At 38.8% G+C, this 22,431-nt stretch overlaps 2 protein-coding genes across 4 annotated transcripts in view; both read right to left on the reverse strand.

The window, feature by feature from the left end:
- HS3ST5 (heparan sulfate-glucosamine 3-sulfotransferase 5) overlaps positions 1-22,431 on the reverse strand; it is a 150,363-nt gene that overhangs the window by 119,164 nt on the left and 8,768 nt on the right. The window lies entirely within an intron of this gene.
- Positions 22,090-22,431, reverse strand: part of LOC125101678 (SKI family transcriptional corepressor 1-like) — a 139,712-nt gene continuing 139,370 nt past the window's right edge. The window contains exon 4 of the mRNA XM_047732023.1: positions 22,090-22,171. The gene's annotated coding sequence lies outside the window, so the exon portion shown is untranslated. The remainder of the gene's footprint in view (positions 22,172-22,431) is intronic.

Genomic DNA, 22,431 nt, shown 5'->3' on the forward strand with positions numbered 1-22,431 from the left:
AGATGTTAGCCTGTACTAGACACTGTGCCAAATACTAATCATTTAATTCTCACAGTAGCTATGTGATAAAAGCATTATTATCTCCATTATACTGGAATTAGAATGAGGCAGTTAAGTAACTTGCTTAAAGTCTTGCAACTTGCAGAAGGTAGAGAAAAAAGTTAACCTAGTTAAGTCCAAAGCCGAAGCTCTTACTCACTATGCCAAATCCCGTTTCAGCGTTCCTTGGTTGATGACTCTGTCCCCCACACAGTCTGTCTTGTCTTTATTCTGATCCCTGTTCTCATCTAAACTCTGCTCTACCTCTGGTCTTAGGATCCTGCATTGGACCTGATACAGGCTTTGCTTCAACATTCCAATCTCCCCAGTCCACTACTATGGTGTTGTCTTAGCTCAGGATGCCACAACAAAATCCCATAGACTGAGTGGTTTAGGCAATTTGTTGTAGCACAGTTCTGGGTGCTGAAAGTCTGAGATCATGGTGCCAGCACTCAGGTTCTGGTGATCTCACAGATAGCTATCTCCTTACTGTGTGCCCACATGGTCTTTTCTGGGCGCATACACATGTAAAGAGAGAGATCTTTCTCTCTCTTCTTGGAAGGACACTGATCCTCCTGGATTAGGACTGCAATTCTTATGACCTTGCTTAACTTTATTACCTCCTAGAAGTTCTACCTCCAAATACCGTCACACTGGGGACTACGGTTTCAAATTATGAATTTTTGAGGGATATAATCCAGTCCATAGCAAGTGTCCTGAGCTAAACTATCTGGGACAGTAACACCAAATACACTCCGTTTCCTTGCTTTGAACCACATGATTCACTGTCATACTTATACTGTCATCCTCTTTTGTTACTTTTTCTGTCCTTGCTATGTTTGCCTCAGTAATCTAGAGATTAAATATACATATTTCAGTCAAATATGGACTGGATTTGAAGAACTGTTCAAATTCAAGTCATGCAATCTTCCAACAGTAATCCGTTAGGGGGCTCCCAGATTTTTCCAGAGTCTTCCAGAGCATTACGGAGGTAAACACAGACATAGGGTCATACACTTGAGTGTCAACCTTCCTTCTAGCTGATTGACAGAGAGAACATGGTAAAATTCACAAAAATATATATTTGAAAATATTGTTTGTCTAAATCTACCAAATCATAGATCCTTCCTGCTTCCCAAAGGGAAATTTCATAGATACCACGTGGCCTAATTGTGTCTAATGCTCATCGTAACAATGTGCTATTTTCCTTTGTAGCACTGAGAATCTGTTTTGAGTGGACAATGACCACAGGGTCAATACAACCTTAAATGTTCCTTGGGATATCCTGACTAAGTCTTGGAATTTTCTAATGAGACCTCAGAGTCAGAAAGCATATTCTAACCTAATTATTACAAAGTTTCCTTACTACAGGGAAAAAAAAAAAAGAAGAAGAAGACTTCCACAGTCTCTCTTGGTAACAATAGCCTTGTTCTTTGAATTTGTAGTAAGCTTCTCTTGGGGTGGCTGCGAATCCTGTAGAAGAGTACAAGTACATGGTATCAGGACCCCAGCAAGATTTCAAAATACTGTTGTAGATCTGACTACAGTAGACATGACTAACACATGAGTCCTGGTGCAGCAGTGCGAACATTTAAAAAAAAAAGAGCTTTCTTGGTTTGGTAAAACAAGCGTTCTTTTTTCAGGGAATTCAGGGGTCTGTGTGTGTGTGTGTGTGTGTGTGTGATATGCACATGTCTTAAATTACAAGGTTCCTCTGGAGGGAAGATACTTCTTTATATGTTTCATTAGTATATACTTCTTTATATAATGTTTCATTAGCATCAGACACAATAGTATGTTTCCTATGTATGACTGAAACTATTAAAATATAAGTATCCACAGTAAAAGCAAAGTCACAATTTAAAACAGGATGAGAATGTATGTAAGTCAAATATATATTGCAGTATTTATAAGCATTCCTTGGAAATATTGTAATAAGTTATCATTATTAGATTTTCACATAATCACTGATGAATATAACACTTAAATTATTTATTTTATAAATAAGAGACTGATCATCCCTAAGTGGGTATCAGGTACTAAATTTAGACAATAATACACAATTCAAATAGAAAAAGTAATTATTTTTTGCAATGTTTTCTTCTACCATTGAACAAAGAAAATGAAGTTTTCTATTGCTGGGCAACACCATGATAATTACTTTAATTTGTTTAATTTCATTTCAGCTTCTCTATCAGTCCAAGCTATACATTTTTCTACAATTGTAGAGAAGAGTTCTATATGAGAAAACTTGGAGATCTGAGTTCCTGCTTTAGCTCTGGCATTAAATAGTTTTGAGACCCGGGGCAGACTGCTAAACCTTATGGAGCCTGCGTTTTCCTGGCTGCAAGAGGAAGGGCTAAGGTAAGACTAGATGAACTTTCGTCAGAGAGCTTCTAGCAGGTTCTCTTGGTGGCTCCAGGTAGTTGTTCTGTTACTAGAGCCAATAAAGTTAACCTCCATGAACAGAGAAAATAGTGAAGGTTATTCCAGGTGAGAACTATCTTTTACATGGTCACAGTGGCTAGCCTTGCCATTATTAAACAGAATGCTCCAGGTGGCATCTCACAGTTAGTGACTCTAGCCCAACAGATGCCACATTGGATGGTTCCTTACTCCTCCCTGAAATTCATTACTCATAATGACCTTTCACCAACTACTGGGGTTGGCACAGACCTCATTAGAAGGGCACCTTCCCATTCTTTCAGGGTTCATATAAGATTAAACAAGAAATTTAGGTTATAGCATTTAGCACCATTAGTAGTTATAGTTACACATCTATGCAATTGTATCCTATCCCTCTTTAGGGTGTAAATTCCAAGACAACTAAGACTAAGCTGTTTTTTTTTTTCTTTTTTAAAATTTGGTCTTTATTTTTTCAAGGTGACAAATGAACATATCTTAAAGACACAGGTGTAAGGGGCTTGTTAGGGAAGACATTCTCTATGTACTCCAATGCCATTTTCACCTCTAAAACAGCTACTTTCAATTCTTCCAGCTGAATATTTTGGTGTTTTTTGAGTAGTTTTGTAAATATCATGCTTATATTACTTTCTCTTGAGTTTTTAGTTTTTTTTTTTTAAAGATTATTTATTTATTTGACAGACAGAAATCACAAGTAGGCAGATAGGCAGACAGAGAGAGAGAGAGGAGGAAGCAGGCTCCCCACTGAGCAGAGAGCCCGATGTGGGGCTCGATCCCAGGACCCTGGGATCATGACCTGAGCCGAAGGCAGAGGCTTTAACCCACTGAGCCACCCAGGTGCCCCGAGTTTTTAGTTTTAAAACATTGAATAATGAGTTCCCTCTTGGAAGAGAAGACTTTGGTTCCCCTTCACACTTTCCTGCCACATGGCCCACACGAACTTACCACACAGCCTGTGAGCCCATTCTCCCAACGCAGACCAACAGTGATTGCTGAGTTTTATCATGAATTACTACTATGGATTATTATGGATTCTCAGCTGAGTCATGGAGTATACTATTTTTGTGCCCCCCTTTACACAAATCCTGACTCTGACTGAGTAAACTAAACTTATTTAGTTTATTTTCAATAGTTTGATTCTTTCAATCCTAACTTTTTCTAATTGTGCAAATCTCTCCATGTGTTTAAGTATATTAGGAATTCTGTCAATTTTCCTCTTTTGGAGAAACCTTCTAGAGCCTTCTGTCTGGTTTCATTCTAAACAAGTTGCTGCACAGATATATCCTGGAATTTCCAAAGTTCCTTTTGGATTATTGTGTTTCCTGATTCTGTAAATCCCTTGTATCATACTTTTTTTCTTCTTTGGTGAAGTACATCCTCTAAAGGCTTTTTACAAAAAGGTACATGTAAGGTAGAGTTTCCTGAATCTTGTATATTTAAAAGTATAATATTGTGACGTACATCTATCCTCACAAATAATCAATAGGGCCGCTTGGTATAGATCCTAGATTAGAAATGATTCTCCTTCTAATTTTTGAAGGCCCCTAGTGTCTTCTAGCTACCCAATATTGCTGTTGAGAGGTCTGATAATATATGGATACTTTATCCAGTCTATGAAATCTGTATTTTTGCTTTGGAATTTCTTAGGATTTTTTTGTCTTCAGTGTTATAAAACATCTCAATGAATGTGGTTTATTTTTATTCACTGTGCTGGGCACTCCATGGCCCTCTCAGTGGGGAAACTCATGTTAATTTTGAGAATTTTTCTTTGATGATTTTTCCCCTTCATTTAAATTTTTTTTCTCATACTGAGAAATTCTTAGTATTCAGAAGTAGAATCCTTAGACTAATTTAAAAAAAATCTTCTCTCACATTGTCCATCTCTTTAATCTTTTTGCTGTATTTGCTGGGAAAATGCCTCAGTGTCACCTTCTGATCCTTGATTTTAGTATTTCATATCTGCGATTATAATTTTGACTTCCAGGCATGTTTTCTCAGTTGTTCTCTGAAAGTGCCTGTTCTATAAGCACACTCTTCTCATTAAAATGAGGCAAAATCTTGTCTTATCTCTTCATATAATCTGTTTCCTGGAAGGTATTACTGTTTGTTTTTTGGTCTGTATGTCAAATTAGATGCCTTCCATAAAACATGTGTTGATGTATTGTTGTCTACTCACAAATATGAGTAAAGAGCTTTTGAGCATACAGAAATTGGTCAGTCATGCTCATTACTCCAGGATGACCTGGCTGGGCTATTTCCTTAAGGAATCCCTTCCCCAAAGACTTATCAAACTTCCTTGGAGAATTCTGATTCCCAGGGTTCCGTGAGTCCAGGGACCAAGGCTGTGGATCTCAACATTCCGTAAGTGGAACCCCACTTAAATCCATTATTTTTAGTGTGGTACTGCTGTTCTCTCTCCCCACTAATGTTCTCAAGTCCACTGACTCTCTATTTTGCCCTAATCATGGAAAAAACTTCAGGGTTCCGACTGCATGGATGAGTGAGGGGATCTGGAGGATGTCCAGTGTTGCTCTTAGTCCATCTTCCTCTATGAAGCTCATGTTCACGTCCCAATTCCAAAGATACACACAGAGGTCATTTCCTGAGCCTTTGGGAGGGCTTTGATGGAAACTGCATCACTTCTAGCCTCTGCCCACTGCTGGTTTTAGGATTCAGCATTTTTGGTCTTGCTAAATCAGTTTCTATGTCTATATGACTTACCAACTTAAATGATTTATTGCTAGTGTCTCATATTCCCTGATTTTGTCCTTATACATGTGTGCCTTTAAACTAATTCTTTTTCTGTTGTTTCATTAGGGTTTGGAAGGCAGTTAATACACCATAACTACTGTGGTCACCATGGCATCCTCATCAGCGAGTACAGTGCTTAGCACTTAGAAAGCCCCTCACAAGTATTTGCCAACGAAGTGAAGGAATCATCACCACACGTGATTCTTTTCATCCTCCTCATATAAATGAGGCCCTACCAATTGAACAAATTCTCTGTATTTGTTCCACACAGATGTCTCCAAATATTGTGAGATATTAAATATCTGTTGCTGTTCTAACATGAAACCGTGTATGGAGCTCTTTGGTCTCCTAGAACGTTCATTGTTGAGGTGAAGATACTTCTTTTTGGGAGCGAATGCATCATCTAGACTAGAACTGAATACCAGTCTCCAACAAGGACAAAGAACTCTGGGGCTGATATTGCCATCTGTCCCCCTTCCACTTAACATGTATATTAGTTGTTTGAGTAGATTCTTGAATGGTAAAGGTCACTTTATTGCTGCCCTTTGAGTACGGGGTCATGATGAATAACCCCCAACTGCAGCTGTGGCCAAAGAGAAAATGACTTCAACTGTTGACAAATGCTCTTGGTCCAGACCTACTGGTGGTCTAATCTCATTAAATATAGAAAATATGGGACAAAGGAAAACATGGACTTACAAAAGGATCCCAGTGCATACAACCTGACACATTTTCTTCCCCTGAAAAGAAGTTTTTCAAAATGTATAGTCCACCAAAACTCTGACGTGGTCTCTCTTTGTCTCCCCCTCTGTATGTTATTTTCAGTTACAAAGCAGTAATTATGATAAAGTGAAAATATCCTGAAAATTGATCATTACTGTCCTTCAATCCTGCCTTGTTGGTTATTAACACGCATACCACCCCTATGATAATAGGTGTCTTGTTTTTGTTAGAGTGATCCCCAAACAGGCAGCCTCGAACTGCATTTATTCCAGCTGAAATAAATGTCACGTTAGGGACAGAGCAAGACAACATGAGAACCACATTCAATGAGAATCAGTCTTGAGTAACAGCTAGGCTGTGAAAATAAAACAACGGATGCTGGCTCACAGCTGAGCCTTTATCTCCACTTTCATGCCAGCGCTAGGTAGAGTGTGGGGAATCCTCAGCGCTCAACCCTGCTCTGTCAAACCCCCACTTGCTCCAGGACCCATGGCAATCATCTGTCGAACCCCCACTCACTCCAGGACCTGTGGCAATCAAAACCTGGGGTTTCACAGTTATTCTGGGACGTGTGTGGTGGGGATTATTTTTGGAGGAAAGCTTGGTCCTGCCCACAGTGGTTCCCCAACCCATCTCCCTTCTAGGCCCCTGTGACCATCTCTGAGGCATGCTCTCTGAATAGACCCCTTAATTTCTGTGAGCAAAATATAATTCTCTTTCCATTTGGTTATCATAAGAGCACATGTATCTTTGCATTAGGCACTTAAATTTAAGTTCCTTCCAAAGGTCTCAAAACCTTGCATTCTGTGGGCAAATTCTTCTCCAAAGCAAAAGGTAGCGTATAATTTTCATTATCTTCTAGAAATGATAATCTGTTCTTCAAGAGAGAAAACAGGTTTTGGGGGCTAAATTCAAAACCGAAGTTTGTCATGTCATCCTTGCATAAGAAATAACATAATGAGTATTAAATAACACAATGGATATTATTTTGGATATTGGTTTTAAAACTTAGAGGAATGTTTTCACCTTCAGTAAGGGCAGGGCACAGCATTATAACAATTGTGGAAGGAACTTCTGTTGAGATCTAATGTATTCACATAGATTTCTCCATGGCCTGGTGGTGATGACTGTAAATACTCCTTAAGTACTGATCACATGCCAGACACTGTTCTAGGCATTTACATACATGAGCTAATTTAATCCTCCCAGTACCTGTAAGAGCTAGACACCTCTTATCATCCCATTCTACAGAAGAGGGAACTATCTCCGACAGGCGAACATCTCGCCCATCATCCCACTGCAATGTGGCAAGAACACAAGGCTAACACCTGTCTATCTAAGATACATTCCACTCATTTGGGCCTACTTTTTTAAAATAAGAAAACAAAAAGCATATCACTTCTTTACTTCTTTCAGCTAGGATTTTTTTTTGGGGGGGTGGGGGAAGAAGTTGAATAGTGATAAATTCAAAATTAAACTCCAAGGCCAGAGCCTACAAGCTTGGAATTATAAAGTGTCAATGAAAAGAACAATATGCAGCAGCAAGGGTGACATTCTATTTCTGAAGATTTAGGAGACTGCCTCTAGGCTCAGAGGGAGGGCCACAGGTGATTCAGCTGGAAACCTCAGAGTTCTATAATTTGGGAAAAATTGGGCCCAGGGTTATAGCTTTTACCCTAGGATTACAGAGTAAAGAAGAATAAATCACTCCGATGTCAATAAGACATATATGCCATCACAGTTCTTCTTTAACAAGATATATCACAAAGGGCACCTAGGTGTTCAGCCAGTTAAGCAGCCAGCTGGATTTGGGCTCAGGCCATGATCTCACGGGTATCGGGATATAGCCCCGCGTGGGGCTCCACGCTGAGCATGGAGTCTGCTTGTCCCTCTCCCTCTGCTCCAATCCTGCTCTCTCTCTCTCTAATAAATAAATAAAATCTTTTAAAAAAGGTTACATCATGAGCTTCTATGCCACAGAAGATGATCTGATTATTTTTTGTCCATATCCATAGTTTCCATAGAAGATTACTATATGTTGTTGTTTTCTCTTCCCTTTAAAAAAAAAAAAATTAACCTGAGGGGTGCCTGGGTGGTTCAGTGGGTTAAAGCCTCTGCCTTCGGCTCAGGTCATGATCCCAGGGTCCTGGGATCGAGCCCCACATCGGGCTCTCTGCTCTGCAGGGAGCCTGCTTCCTCCTCTCTCTCTCTCTGTCTGCCTATCTGCCTACTTGTGAGCTCTGTCTGTCAAATAAATAAATAAAATCTTTAAAAAAAATTAACCTGATAGAATGGATATATCTCCTTTTTTTCTTTCTTTTCTTTTCTTTCTTTTTTTTTCCCCCCAGATTCTATCTGCCAGCATCACAGCAGTATTAATGGAACCAGGACTAAGTGGCTAATGGCCTGCTTGCCCACCCATAAAACACATTGAATCAGCAAGCTCCTATGAATCACTAATGTGTGGGAGAGTGGAGATCAAAGATACCCACTTCCCGATTTAATCAGCTTTGTTAGAGGAGCAGACATATAAATGAACAATGCCTGTGTAGTATGGTGCAGGCTAAAAGAGAAATACAGATACATGGGGGGGAGGGAGAGAACATGAATGTGTGCATGTATGAGTCACAGGAGCTTCGATAAGGAAGGCAAACTACTGTCTGTGGAAAAGTCAGGGAAGTCCTCAGAGACGAGGTGATGTATGAATCCTATTTTGAAGCATAAGTAGCAAGTCACAAGATGGTCCTGGTGAGCAAAGGTGTTATTGATAAAGGGAAAACCTCATAAAACCCAAGAATTAGTTAATATTCATTATGTTATTTCTTACACAAGGACTACATGACAAACTTCAGGGCCGGGGGACTGCAGTGGCTGGGAAATAATCATGTGTGTGAGGTAGCGTCACATGGAGCTAAGAAGGCTGACTCTGTCATCGTTCTGCTGGACGTGAACCCAGCGCTGACCTTGAGCAAGTTCCTTATTAACTTCTCTGTGCCATGATTTCTTTCTCTAGGTAACAGGGTAAATAGCAATACCTAAATATTTGTTTCGGGGGTTAATGAGGTAGTATTATAAAGCCCTTAGAAAGTTCCTGGCACACAGTAAACACTCATATTATTATTATTATTACCCCAAAGAGACAACTAATCCTTAAGTAATTGATATCACTATTAAGGTGAAATTTCCTCCATATGTGTCTTCATGCAAACAATAAGCAATATTAGATTATGCTTATAGATTCCCTTGGACAGGTCCTCCCTTCTCTAAATTAGAAAGCTACTCCTGGAAGGCAGCTTCCCAACTCAGGAATTGTGAGTGGTGCCTGAACGGCTAGGTCATAGCTCACGCAGGCATTCAGATCTAATTTATGAAGTCAAAAGATGAATGGGCACACACACACACAAAAAATGCAAGAAACTCATACTGTCCCTAAATGCTTCATGTATATATTTTAGAAAAAGAAACGTATTTATGTATTTGTTGAGACATGTATGGTTTACCTTCTTCGGGGAGATGAATCATGTTGAGAAGAACAAGTTCTCTTTTAAGCCAAATAACTCAGAAATCAATCCTCTAATTTTAATTGATTTAGACATCTTAGACATTGACTAAATCTGGGCATTTGAATGGGAGAAAGACTTGACAAAATTTATTTTCTAAAAACTGGCTCCTTCCACCTTAATCATATTAAATGATCATGATCACTTCAAGAGACATTACTGAGAGACACAGGAAAAGTTAGCAGCACACACAACATTTACATTTAGATTCCGTATTTCATTGCTTTCCATGTGAAAGTTTTAAGTCATTATAAGTTTAGAAAGCCACTCAGGAATGGCTGTTCGGATGACATTAACAGGTTTAATTGGACCTAATTCCTCCAGAGCCAAAATTTAGCAGAACCAAGTTCCGTAGTTAGGAGATCAGGCCAATTTGTTTTTAGGATCTCCTATGTTTAGCTTGTGAGTTGGGGTTAAGGTGGGGTGAACAAAGGAGTATAAATATCTTTCCTCCATCTGTCCTTCCACTGAGCAGGGCTTTTGTGACAGAATAAGACAGTACATCCTTTAAGTAACTTCTTTTACTGTATTCTTTCTTGGTGTTTACTTTTTACTCTAAAATGGCAAATAGAAAGTGTACTGCCCAAATTGCAATGACAAAGCCAAAGAAGTAGGGAGTGGCCCTTTAGAAAATCTCCCTTCCTGGCCTACAGCTCAAATACTAGCATATTTCCTAGCACCTTTTAGCTAGGCTGAGACACCACAAAAAGACCCCAGATTCCATGGAATTGAGTATCTGTCTATAAAGTGGCAGTCACTAGGGACAGATTTTAGTATGTGTGGTGACAGTACACTACTATATGAGTATTTTTTTGAAGTTGCCTGTTTAATGGTGTTCTGAAAGATAGTTCATTTTTTTGTTTTTGTTTTTGTTTTTAAGGAGGGGATTTGGTATCAATAGAAAGGAGAGAGTAAAGTCCCTGCAAATTTGTAAATGAAAAAGAAATATTTAACAAGAGGGAAGGAAGGACTAATGGAGGAAAAGTTTTTTTGAAGGGCAAAGTAGCAAAGGTGTAAGGTTCTTTTTTTGGTGGTTGTGGCCTTGAAAAGACAAGATAATTTTAGCTACAGGAGACAGCAGGGAAGCCCCAGGGCTCCAACCAGCTGGCCAGGAACCAGCCAGTTTGGGCTGAAATGAGTTGGGATTTCTCCATTCTATGGAACACTCAGAGTTAATGGAGAAAGGCAGGAGGTAACTTTAAGGGGCAATTAGCACACCTTTTCCCCCACACACCAGCACGCTAACATGACAAGTGACTGGTCGGGCTGTATGAAGAAATCTAGGTATAGCTCTAAAAATGCACAAAATTCAGTGCAAAATTAAGTAAATTACAGAAATGACTGAGTTTACTTGGAAGCATTCTCTATTTATTGTGGACTTTGCTTTGCAAATCATGGGGATTTAGAAAGATTTAGTAGAAATTAGAGATTAATGAAAATAGCTACTTGGTACAATTCTTATTTTAAAGAAAAGAAATGCATTAATGAGGTAATTATGGGTTGTATACCTAATTCTCATGATGCCCTATGCCTGAGGACACCAAAAACCCTGTCTATCACAAATACAGCTGTGCCTCCTTTCTCCAGGAGCAGTAAGGCTTAGGGCCCTCAAGCAGTGAATTGGCCTATAAAGGCTTGCTTTTAGACTAACAAATATTTTATGGACTTAAAACATCAGGTGTGATTTCAGATAGATGCCTGGGTGCATCTAAGATACAAAGTAACTGTCCAGAAGTGGAATTGAGGAAATACTGGTGGGGTAAAGAATATTAAAATAATAAAATATTAATGCCATTATTACCACAGTGGTAAAAGAGGAATATAGAATGTTTATATTTTAGCCGAACACATACATAGGAACATAAAATATCATAGCATGCACAAAGATAGGGAAAAGAGCAACATAGTATACACCAAAATAAACAAGGAGAACAAGCAACAAATTAAAAATTCAAGTGCAAAACTAACGTAAGCTTGGCAATAAGGGCCAGGTATTATGACAAAATAAATACACCCGCTCTTTCTGGAATTGGTCAGGTTTGTATTAGGTCAGCATGGCATTTTCTAGTGTGTTAATCTGAAGAATACTGGTCCCATGAGATACTTCATTAAAAAAAAGTTCTATGGTCAAGTATATTTGACCATAGAGAAATTGACATTGTGAAATACTGCAAAACACTTTTCCCTCGGAATTTTATAATGCATGTGAGCAAATTAAAAGCCCTGAGAAGTTCTATAGTAAAGGACTGTTTATTTTCAGTTTACACCAAGAGCTCACCATTATAAGGACAAATAAAAATAAAAAACAAGAGGTTTAATTCTCCCTGTTGACAATTAGCAAACAGACTTCTCCCCATCCTTTTTTTTTCCCAAAGAGTGTTTACTTTAGAAAATTTATAATTGTAATTTCTTCTCTCTTTATTTTATTTTTTAAAAAGATGCATTTATTTATTTGAGAGAGAAAGAAAGAGAGGGAGAGAATGAATGTGGCGGGGGGGGGGGGTCAGAGGGAGAAGGAGAGAGAGAATCTCAAGGAATCTGATTCAGAGCTTGATCTCACAACCCTGAGACCATGACCTGAGGTAAAAATCATAGATGCCAGTTAAAGGTAGGAAAAACTATGTGTGAAAAACAGTGCTGTCAAGTCCTCTGATTTGAGTACTAATTTATCTTAAAAACATGTGTGTAATGGGTTGTATCTGCTTGCCTATGTAAGGGGGTATACGATTCCTTTTTGTCTTTGCAATCTCTCAGTGGATTGCCAGCGGTGCATATCACATTTTGGTTTAATGCTTACTTAGTAACAAACATGTTTGCTTTTTCTACTACCCTTCTGGAGAGGATTTCTGGGTCGATAGAAAGATTTTGTTTTAATTAATTAATTAAATAATTTTAAATTAAAATTTTTTAAATTAATTTTCTTCAACACCATACATATCAGAGCTATCATCCCTACCCTCCATCCCACCCCCCACTCCCACAACACGCACACTTTTTATGAACACCAGTTTAAAACTGGACACATTTTGGGAAGGACTGGTTGATAGTATTCTATCTACAGTTTTGTAAAATGACTCAAATATCTTAAGATCCTGATTATTTTAAGAATGAGAATTAAGAAGGGCACCTGGGTGGCTCAGTTGGTTGAGCATCTGATTCTTGGTTTTGGCTCAGGTCCTGATCTCAGGGCCATGAGCTCCAGTCCTGTGTCTTGCTCTGAGCTCAGCTGGGAGTCTGTTTCTCTTTCTCTTCCTCCATCCCTCCCCTAGCTCAGGCTCTTTCTCTCTCTCTCACTAAATAAATCTTTAAAAAAAAGAATGAGAATTAAGAAAATTTGCTTGAAAAAGAGACAAAGAATGTAAATTTGCTCAGGTATCCTAAGCAGCCTTTCTCATCTGAACGACAAAACACAAAACACAAAACAAAGATTTCTCCATTCTTTCAAGGATGCTATGTAGCCAGTACCATTTTTGATACACAGGATAGAACTTAATTTATTTACATACAAGGGATCTTTAAGATATGAAGGCTTACTTCTTTTGTGAAACTCTAGTTGAGAAAGGCTGGCTCATCTTCACCTCCTCTAAGAGCAGAGCAATTTACATGCTGATGACTCTTCCTCCAAACTTTAGATCCATAAGGCAATTCCTGACTTGACATTTCTATTTAGATGTCTAATAAGCATCTCAACTCAATATGTCTAGTACGAAACGTTATCTTTCATCCACACCCTGTTCCTCAAAACAGCTGTTCTGTTTCAGTTGATGGTAATTTTTTTATTTCCTAGTTGTTTGGTCAAAAAAACCTTGGAGTCATCCTTGACTCCTTTCTTCCACTTATGCTAAGAGAATCTTATTGGTTCTCCCTTCTAAATATGTCTAGAACTGGCCACTCCTCATGGTCTGTCCTACATCTCTTTGGAGTGAGAAACCATGATCTCTTGCCTGGTTATTCCAATAGCCTCTTAGTAGTCTCTTTGTTTTTACCACTGGCCTCTCTGCTGCCCAGTTATTCTCAGCATGTAGCTAGACTGGCAGTCCTTTTAATAAGTTATCTCTGAACACATCCAGGCACTTTCTTTCTTGCTATTCAAACATGCTAGGTACCTCCCACCTAAGTCTCTGCAATGACCTCTCCCTCTGCTTGGAATTTTCTTTGGCATGGCCACATTTCTCACCTTCAAATCTTTTCACCCAAACATCACCTTCTCAATGAATGTACCTTGACCACGTTACTTAAAATTGCAACTCATTTCCCAATTTGTGGTGTTCCATTCTCCTGCTGTTTCTTATCCCATCCCCCCTACCCATAGTACTTACTTACTTCTAATACACTAGGTAATGTACTTATCCTTTATGTTTATTGATATTTTCTGACTCTCTTCCCAGCTCTAATATTTAAGTGCCACGAAGGTAAAGACCATTGTATTCCAAGTGCCTACAGAGCTCCTGGCCCATAGGAGGTAGTCAGTGAATATTTGAACAAATTAAAAAATTAGAGTTTGAAGCCAGCAGTAGGTGAGATGAAGATTGGATGCACAGAAAAAATGAAATCTCAAAAGGCTGGTTGTCAGATTCATTTATAAGTTAATGAGCAAAAGCACAAAATCATCTCCTAGGAAATCATACGTCTAGAGTACATTTCTAAACAGTCTAGCACAATGAGGAGAAGCTAGCCTGGAGGCAGGGTAATGAAGCTGACTTTGGTGGGTTCAGACAGCTCTACTATTTTATAAATTATTTTAAGGAGGGGAAGGGAAGGAAAACACTTGAGGGTTATGCTCTTCTTTGAAAGTCAACCTGAGAGTAATCTACTGAATAGGAGCTTATTAACTCCTCCTGAACAAAAACTGGGGTCATAAATCCCTACTGACAAAGTGGTGTTGCAAATAATTTAAATGTTGACACTACATGCAAGGCTCACAGGTGATAACTTCAATTTCTTAACCCAAAACAGAAAGAAGACTTGAGTTATGAAGCTGAGGTAAGCTCAATTCTCTCATTTTATAATCCAAACTAATGGTTGGTTGATTACTTGGCTAAGGTATGGAATTGACAATTAAAGCACACTTTATACATTTCATTTTAACTGAAGATGCATAAATCATCTTTTAAAGGAGGATAATGGCCTTCTGAATGTGGGTCTGGTGACTGGTGTTCCTTATTTTCTTCCTCGGTAGGTCACAACCCAGATTTCATCTACAAATTCATTTCATTGCTTTAAGGTAAACCCTTGAAGACACTTGTGAGGAATTTTGACTGGAGATGTCTTCTGATTAATTTTTTAAATTTAGTTTTTCTACTACAACTCATATTTACATAATTAGCTTTTTAAAAGTGACTCTATATGTATATTCTGGAATAATTTCTTGGGTAATTTTATATTCTAGGAATTGTTATATTTTGATTTTTTTAAGATTTTAATTTTTTCTTCAATGTTTTAGAGTTGTCTTGCTCATGTCCACTTCGATAGAATTTTCTGCAACTTACCTTTAGTGAATCTTCCTAAAGAGTTCATCTAAGTTTTCATAGAAACTGCATTCTTAAAATTTATTTATTTATTTATTTATTTGAGAGAGAGAGAGACAGAGACAGAGACAGAGAATGTGTGTGCAAGTGAGGGGAAGAACAGAGGGAGAGGGATAAGCAGACTCTGCACTGAAGCAGGGCTCAATCTTATGACCCAGAGATCATTACGTGAGCCCGAAATCGAGTCAGACGCTTAAGCAACTGAACCACCCCAATGCCCCTCACAGAACCTACTTTTGGACTTCACATTTATATTCCTAAGATCACTAAATATTCAATTAAAATATATAAGTATAGAGAATATGATTAGCACTAACAATTTGGGGGAAAACACTAGCAGTTACTGGTAAGTACACAGCACAAATGGTGGGAACAAACACGCAAACTGATACAGAGATGACTGCATTGGCCACAGACACTCTGAAATGCCTGAGGGACACTGGGCATTTTATAGAGGACATGGTGAGCACTAGTGTTTGGTTTTTGCAAACAATCATCAATTCTTCAATTATCTGACACCAACTAGGTATCCTACAATTCAATTCAATTTTGGCATTAGTACCCAGAGTTAGCACAGACACCACCCCCCCGCCCCCACAACCCCGCCCCAGGTTAAGGGCTCAGTCCCACAGACTGCCCTCACTTCAAATGCATGTCTCTAGTCCTGGGTCTCCAAGCTACCCACATTTCTGTCTGACTTGGTTTCAAATTCAAGGGTTCCCTACCCCAGGTTCAGTATTCACTACACTGATTCACAGAACTCAAGAAGATTTGTTACACAACTTAGGAACAACGAGAAGGAAGACATGTATAAGACACGAGATGGGAGGGTGATGAGGGAGGGAGTTGCTCTCTCCCATTGTGCTACCCCTCCCAGTATATCACTGTGTGCACCAAACCAGAAGCTCTTTTAGCTTTGTTTCAGGTTTTAATTGAAATTTCATACATAGGCATCATTAGTTAAACCACTGGCCATTGGAACGGAACTCAGTTTCCAGGCCCTCTCCCCTCCCTTGGCATTGGGAGGGTAGGGCTGAAAATTCTAACCATTGAATCACTTGGTTAGTTTTTCTAGCTCCCTGTTCCCCCCTTAGTCATTATTAGCAGACACTGAGACAGTCCTGTCACCCAGAAAACTCCAACAGTTTTAAGAGCTTTGTTCCAGAATGGTCAGAAGGGGGAACAAAGACTAAATATATTTTTTATTGTATTACAAATGGTTTTGGTATTGTAGTGAATGTATGCGTTTATCTGCTTTTCCTTTGGACTGTGTACTCCCTGGGGGCAATTTCTAATGTCTGTTTTTCTCCCCCCACAATACACAAAGCTCAAATACTCACAAATTTTTAATGAAAGAGCAACTGCTTGAATGAAGCAAGCGAGTTGCACTTTAGTAGTCTACAATACGGCTCAGTAATAAAAATATGATGGAACTAGACATTTCAGCAGAAATGAAACTATCATATAAATTATAATAATTCATATGACAAAATTCTTATCAACTAAATATTGGGAGGCAGAAACCTGATACTGAGTCCCAGATTGGCCACCTACTCACTACATGTGACTGGGCAAGTCACATAACCACTCTAATTCTGAATGAAAAATAATACCCTCTCTAAAAACACAGCAGTCAGGACGCCTGGGTGACTCAGTTGGTTAAGCAGCTGCCTTCGGCTCAGGTCATGATCCCAGCGTCCTGGGATCGAGTCCGGCATCGGGCTCCTTGCTCATCAGGGAACCTGCTTCTCCCTCTGCCTCTGCCTGCCATTCTGTCTGCCTGTGCTCGCTCTCTCTCCCTCGCTCTCTCTGACAAATAAATAAAATCTTTAAAAAAATAAAAAAATAAATAAATAAAAAATAAAAACACAGCAGTCGTGTAATGGTCAAATAAGTTAATGCACAAAAGTACTTGTAACTTTAAAACACTGGTCAAATAAAAGTAATTAAGATGTTATTAAATATATAACACTAATAAACGTATAAGACTGACTTCTGAACAGAACAAGAATATTAATGAAAAGACATAGAAAAAAATTAGCTATAGAATTTATTTAATCCTGAAAGAGGCTGAAAATTTTGAAGTTGCATACATAGTTCCATCCAACCCCCCGTCCCCAACTCATAAAGTTTGAGGAGGCTGTGGCATTGGAGCGGAAAGGACATTGCAAAGTATATTAAAAATTATCTCGTCTTCAGTGCACTTTGGGTCTGATGCTCTAATCAATGGGAAATTTTCCTGCATAAAGGCTGGAGGATACAGTATATCACATTCAACTCTTCCCAATAAGGTTATTTATTGCTATTCAATTCCCATTTCCCTCAGGTTTTGGCAAGATTATAGAATTTATTCTCCTACACAGTGGCCAGCCAAGTAAATCACATTGCATACTTCCATTGTCACACATTTTTCTTACCCAGCATTGGTGGCTTTTTTTTTTTTTTCTTAGTCCTCAGAGTATCTTAAAGTTTAGCTGTAAGAGCTTCCCTTTTATAATTCTGCAATTTAGTATTACTGCTTCCTTCCTAATATTTTCTTAATCAAAAGTGGTGGAGGAAAAAAAAAACCTACTCAGGTAGTTTTCAACAACAAAACCAAAGACTAGGTGATAAATATTACAGATGAAACACTTTGCTTGTAGACAAAAGGTACCAGTTGATATTAAAACAAAAATAATATTATCTCTGCTATAGGTCTCAAAACACTTCATTAGAAATACAGAGGCAAAAAGAGCTGCATTAGAACAGCCTGGTGGGCTCCCCTAAGGACAGTAATAGTGAAGATAACTCACTCCCTCTGCTTTATGCCAACGATTCTGAGTAAGTCCAGGCTCCTGAGATCTGCTCAGGTTATGCTGTACTATAACTCAGTGGCTCTTACTTTTTTTTTTTTTTTTTTTTAAACCAGCTCTGGTTTAGGCAGCCCTTTTGGGAGGAAGAAAAGACCCCGTCATTCACCTAGGTCACCTGTTTCCACTTCCTAATGGAAAAAATACTCTTGGTTATAACAATCCTATAGAATACCACGTTATATGATGTTATTACTATACTATATAGTGCTATTCTATAATGCTATAATTATAATATAGTAATTAAAATTATAATATAGTAATTATAATTACTATTATAATATAGTAATTATAATTACTATATTATAATTTTAATATAATAAATTATACTAGCAGTATAGTATTATTATATTTATAGCTTACCATTCTATACTGTATATGCTACGCTGTACTATACTATATTACGTAATTTCTGAAGGGGAGTTTGTGTACATACCTACTTTAGCAAGAGGTTGCAGGAACAACCCATCTTTGAACTGCAACATATAACATGTCTTAATGTATAGCTACTGTAAGTTATAGGCCAAACATACTATTCATAAAAGTAGGGATCACTGAACACTTCAGAGTTAATCAAACAGCGCATAATGAACAATATAGATAATGGCGACTTTGTATAATAAAGAATTATAGCAACTGAAAACCTCCCTACCTCAAAAGTGCACTATCAAGGCACTGATAACATGTTCTTTCTGAAAACTGGGGGAACCCCAATGTTGTATGCGCATTTGCAGGAAGCTTCCAAGCGAGCGCTGCCCTGGGGTCAGGTTCTTGGTCAGTTGATAAATTCTGCTAACCACCAACTTTAGGAGTGCCAGGTTTATACTTGGTGGTTACAGGCCTACACTAAGCTCAATAAATATTCCTGGGCAATGAATACAATGGATTTAGCTAAGGGCAAACAGGGACGATGGGGTTAAAACCCACGAGAGAGCACATCAATTAGCCCATTTACAGTAAGTCGGAACCGTGGGCAGGGAGATCATGTGGGCTGCACAGATTTTCAGAATCACGTCATTATTGCCAAATTGAAATCTGTATCATGTTCCTCCTTTCATTCTGCATTATCAGTGAAACCACACATTCTCTGCAGTTGAGTCAATTCAATTAAACCAACTTTTTTTAAACATACACTAAATTTGGGCACTGTTTTGCTTTGAGAATTATTAATTATGTATTTTAAATATTTAAAAAAATATGCATTCTTAGTTCCCTTTTTAATTACGGGAGAAAAAAAAACTTGTCTATCTTCTCTTTCATAACTTCCTCTTTGAAATATGTTCCCACGTATAATTCTCAAACGTTTACTTCTTCTGAGCCAATTTTTTCCTTTTTGTTTCCTCTTCCTACATTTTCTCTCCCTGTGCATTCTCAGCCTTTCTACTGAGTATTGTCTTTCTTTTCACCAACTCACTAAGTGGTCCTGGAAACAATAATTTGGGATTCAAATTCTGGGTACTCATTGTAATGAAAAGAAAGCTGTTCACCCAGATGAGGAAAAGAACTTATTCCTGTTCCAGTTTTTATTCTGAAATCCTCTATGCTGGGAACTGGAGCGCAAGTTTGAATTTAAGTTGGCTAGAAATATCCACTGAAGAATGTAACTTCAAATACTGACCTATGGGGCCTCAGGAGGGGAAAAGCAAAAGAAAGGGAAGAAGGGGGAAAAGAGAAAGTAGGAACAAAGGTGAGCGACTGTGTTGGAGAGCAGCGGCATGAAGTTCAAGGATTTTCCTCCTTTCAAGGTAATTCTCAAGGAATAGCATAAAGAGAATTTTCAACCTATCTTTAAAATCCACAGAACCTATCATTCTCATAGAATTTTGTCATCACGCCCAGGTGGTTGATGGTCTCTGATTTTTTTCTGTCAAAGACCTAGGTGGCAAAATGTATACATTAGCTGTGGCAAAAATGTCAAGATGGTGTCGTGAGGAGACCAGATGGAATAAAATAGAAAGGTTGCTAAAATGCTTGGATAAAATATTCATTACGAGTAGTAATTACAAACTGAAATTAGGAAACAAAAGTTCTATGGGAGCAGAAGTGATTCCGTAGCTCCAGCCCTCTGTGTGTCCCTCTTGGTATGTCCCACATTTTCATCGCCTAATATGAAAGCAAAAGCCTGTTGTCGTCTTGGGCCTTCAATAAAATGAACAACAAAATGCATAAAAAAATTCTGTGATCACAATTCATGTCTTAAGGGATTTTAGCTTATTTTAGCCATCATAGCGGCTACTTTTGTTGCTGAGAATATGATGGACAAGAAAACCACCAACACCTCTCCAGCTAAAGCAATGGCAAGGCGAGTACCAACTATATGACAGAAGTGGTTCATGAGGGGCTGCGTTGAACGGCTTACTGTAGAAGTTAAACTGATGTTTTATTACATTTCCAGAAGGCAAATGGACCCTCTGATGTATTCCTAAGAAGATGAACCAACGAACCCTTAAGGCTCGGGCCATTTCTGTGTAATTCCAATTGCAGTTTCGGAGATATCAAGAGATTCGGCCCTTCAGAGAGACCAGGAGGCATGACCACACAGGCCGGTGCCATTTAGGTGGATGGAGCTCCCTCAGCACTCATGGTGAGCCAGGATTGGCTTCCGCCAATCCAGGGACAACGTGTTACCTGAAGGCATCTCAGCTGCAATAATTATAAAGTTTGCACTTAAACTGAGAAAAGACTGACGTGTGTCTTTTACCATTTCCCCCTTGTTCTGTCCTATGCCTCTACTCCACATTCCCCATGCAGCCTACAAATACTCAAAAAGACTGTTTTTGATCCTCTACTGTATTTTATTTCCTCCCAGATAAATGTTCTCAACCCCCTTCCAGGCACTTCTTGGCCTTTCCCAGTCCCAGGTGCCCTGCTCTGAACGCACGTTGTCTCTGGTCCAGTTAGAGTACCCCTCTCCAAGCACCATGCCGTCTCTCAGGCATGGCTTTGCGTGTGTGCAAACTAGAAGGATGAGAGGCTGCCATCTGCTTTGCTCTGTAAATACTCTTATTACAAATTGAATCCAAGGTCATATGAGCTTTTGGGAGGCAATTCTATCGTCTCTCTAACTCATACTTTTAATAATTAAATGAACGCTAGAATCTTTCATGTGTGTTTTCAAGTTCCTCCCAAGGCACTTTATTTATTTTTTTCTTTTGACGGGAAGATGGAACTTTTCAGTTATCCTCATTTCATTTTATTTCCCCAGATTTGGCCCAGTGTTATAGCCAATAGAGATCTTCCTCAGCCTCGATGCTAACTTCCATGGTAGGAGTTACTCCTCAGTTTTTTATGCCATCTGCAAATCTGATTTTCAGGATGCCACTGGCTCCTAAGACCCATTCTAGAATCACTTTCACCATAGTAAAATGAAAGATAAATTATACAGGGACACCTGGTTGACTCAATTGATTAAACTTCTGCCTTCGGCTCAGGTCATGATCCCAGGGTCCTGGGATTGAGTCCCACATCAGGCTCCCTGCTCAGCGGGGAGTCTGCTTCTCCCTCTGGCCCTTCGCCATCTTGTGCTCTCTCTCTTGCTCACTCTCTCAAATAAATAAATACAATCTTAAAAAAAAAGAAATCACACAAACATTTTATATGATCCCTATCTAAGTTTCTTTTCTACTAACTTTAGAAGATTTTTTTAATGAGTTTTATGAATATATTTCTTAATATTATGCTACAAAATAAAGACTTCATTTACCAAGACAAGTGTTTAACTTTATATACGTCAGTAGGAAATGTGTTAAAAACCAGCTTTCGTTTCTGGATTACACAGAAGGACCAAAAAGTTATTTCCATTTATGACACTGTAGTGGTACAGAAAATACTTGGCATAACAGACAAAGCTAGAAGAATCAAACAGAATCCAAATTAGACTCAAAGTGCTCAGAGGCTTTGAAATAGTTGAAAGATCATGTAAAGTGATTGCTAATATCTAAGACATAATGAACGGGAGAAAAAGATACCCTCCTGTGACATGTGCACAGGTTATGTCCCCCACATTGTTTTGCAGTCTTAAGGGAAATATGTTAGAAAGACATATTGTCACACTCTGGAGCGATTTTATGTGAGAATTGGCAACTGGAATTCAATATTTTAGGCCTGGCTGTGGGTATGGTCTATAACTGCCTCTCACTGATCCCAGATCAAACCTATCTGTATAAAGGGAGGTTCTCCTCATGAACTGGTAAGCTGTTTGCTTACCTGGGGCTTAACGGGAGTTACACATCAAATTAGTACGAGTCTCCCCTCCAGGAGCCACAGAGCTGCTTCCAAGGACAGCAGGCCTGGTCTTCTGCAAAATCATTATCATGGTCACAGTGGATATTCCAAACTTCTGCTGGATCTTCCCTATGGGGAGCTTCCGGCATTGGGTTAGGATATGCAAGGGGAGGGAGGTACATGGTGTTGTTGATGTTTTTGTGCTCTTTTCTCACTGACACTACCAGAGCAATGGGTACCCCTCTAATCTATCACTCCTCCTCTTGAACCCTAAATTATGACACCAACTTCACATGCTCTAAGTCCTGGTGGGAAAAACAAAAGTGGCAGTGG

The sequence above is a fragment of the Lutra lutra genome, chromosome 6 (genome assembly GCF_902655055.1).
Source record: "Lutra lutra chromosome 6, mLutLut1.2, whole genome shotgun sequence".
Taxonomy (NCBI): domain Eukaryota; kingdom Metazoa; phylum Chordata; class Mammalia; order Carnivora; family Mustelidae; genus Lutra; species Lutra lutra.